Source organism: Otolemur garnettii, unplaced genomic scaffold (genome assembly GCF_000181295.1).
Source record: "Otolemur garnettii isolate 467f Iridium unplaced genomic scaffold, OtoGar3 scaffold00006, whole genome shotgun sequence".
Taxonomy (NCBI): domain Eukaryota; kingdom Metazoa; phylum Chordata; class Mammalia; order Primates; family Galagidae; genus Otolemur; species Otolemur garnettii.
The window spans coordinates 20,610,535-20,613,090 of record NW_003852401.1 but is presented as its reverse complement, the minus strand read 5'-3'; positions in this window follow the sequence as shown (position 1 = coordinate 20,613,090).

Sequence of the window (2,556 nt, the reverse complement as noted above, 5' to 3'; positions counted from 1 at the left end):
GGTCCGGGCTGGGGACTCGAACCCGCCACCTTAGGTGTACGTGGCTGGCGCCTTAGCCGGTTGAGCTATAGGCGCCGAGCCAAAACTTACTTTCAACAATATGAAAATCATATGCTAGGAAACTCTACCCCTAAAACTTACTTTCAATAATATGAAAATCATACGCTAGGAAACTCTACCTCTAAAACTTACTTTCAACAATATGAAAATCATACGCTAGGAAACTCTACCCCTAAAACTTACTTCCAACAATATGAAAATCATAAGATTATTTACTGTAGCAGTGTCTGTAAGTGAAAATACTGAAACAACCTGAAGTTATACATAGGATAATGATACACCTACACAACCATGGCTTACTATGAAGCTTTAAAAAACAGTGAGGAAGATCTCAAAGAACTGATGTGAAATAATTTCTGAGATATACCATTAAGTGAAAAAAGCAAAAATATAAAATACATCTATGCTACCTTTCATATGAGAAGGAAGGAAGGGGAAGAGAAAATATTCATGATTTTGCCCACTTATGAAAAAAAATACAGGAAGAATAAACTAGAAATTCATCAGACTATTTACCTCTAAGCAGGGCTCAGTAGGAACAGTGTAGTAAGGATGGGGGACAGTAGTAACAGTTCTCTGAGTGTACCTTTTTGTAGAAGTGTTAGAACTGTTAGAGCCATAGTAATGTTTCACATACATAAGAAAAATTAGAATCAATCAGTACTGAAGGGAGATCCCCAAATGGAAGACGAACTAATAAATTAACCAAATTATCTTATAAAAGAATAACATAGCTACCCAAAAAGAGGTAGGAAAGAAAAGAACTAACCTAAGTAGCTCTGGAAAAGAATTTTTTGATGGTATAAAGGTAAAGACAAGAAGAACAGTACACAAATACTTCAGTTAATAAAATTTGTGTTCCACATTTTTATGAGTTAGAAATTCAGAAACTACTAAGCATTTATTCTAGGATTAAACAAGTAAATAAATACATTATTGATACAAATCAGGTTTCTCAATTTTGGAGAAAAGTTACAAATAAGGAAAAGGAGAAGGCTAGAATGAACCCTGTAGTGTTGGACTGAAATTGGAGTTATCAGTCTGAACTCATACCTTTCAATATATATGAAGATGGACAGACACAGAATTAAACAGAGAAGTGCATAAATATTTATTAGTACACTTACGTATCTTTCCTAACTCTGTCCACTGAGAAGGTCTAGAAGCAATGACATGCTGGTAGCAAAGAGTACACCTAATACCAAGATCTTGGTTTCTAAATACTATCCTTCATTGAGGGAACTGGGGATCCCTGGAGGAGTAATTAATTCTAGGGCTCAAGAAGGAATTAAAAAAAGAAAAGTAAGACAAGCCTGTAGCATCTTGTGGTACTATTTAGCAGAAAATGTTTACAAAATGACAGGTACAGCTCGGCGCCTATAGCTCAACCGGCTAAGGTGCCAGCCACGTACACCTAAGGTGGCGGGTTCGAATCCCCAGCCCGGAACCGCCAAAACAACAATGACGGCTGCAACCAAAAAATAGCTGGGCGTTGTGGCAGGTGCCTGTGGTCCCAGCTACTTGGGAGGCGGAGGCAGGAGACTCGCTTGAGCCCAGGAGTTGGAGGTTGCTGTGAGCTATAATGCCACGGCACTCTACCCAGGGGGACAGCTTGAGGCTCTGTCTCAAAAAAAAAAATGACAGGTACATGTCAAAACAACATAGGAGCCAACTCCCAGTTGTCAAAGACGGGACAATTTAAGCAACAAAACAAATAATGATAGTATTAGTTAAAAGCCACAGAATTTTTAAAAAATCCATAAACCCATGCTAAGATAAATAATCGAATAAAAAATAAACTGGGGAAAGGAAGTTTACAGTGGATTTCCAATTATTAAATGTAGAAGCAATGATGGAAATGGAGTTTCACTATCAGGCAAATACAGTGTAAATTTTGCAGGCTAGAAACATTTATGAAGGCTAAAATTAGTGAATGAAAGTATGATGAGAAACAGGATATTTTCAAAGTCTTAATATATGCCTCCATAAAATAATCATCAATTACAAAGGGGATAATCATAACTTAAGAGTGAAGAAATGTGACAGATTTCACCTTAAACAGTATATAAAGTTAACATCACCAGGAAGAAGTCATGTTAATATCGTAAACCCCTTGTTATGATGCACTAAAAGGGGGACAACAGTATTCCTGTGATATTCTTGCCTCAATTCAAAGTTTCAATAATTACGAGAAAACAGCAAGCAAATCCAAATTGAAAAACACTATACAAAATAACAGACCAATGCTATTCAAGGGTCAAGGTCATAGAAGACCAAAAAACATTTTTTTTAAAAGGCTAAGAACTATCACAGATTGGGGTAAACTAAGGAGATGTGGTAACTAAATGCAACATACGAATACTCTGTACTCTTTCTGCAACTTTTCTATAATCTTAAATTATTTCCAAAAAAAAAGACATTTTATTGTTTTTTTAAAAGCCTACACACAAAAGAAATATGTGTCTGTTACTGCAAATCTTCTGAAAAATTTACCAT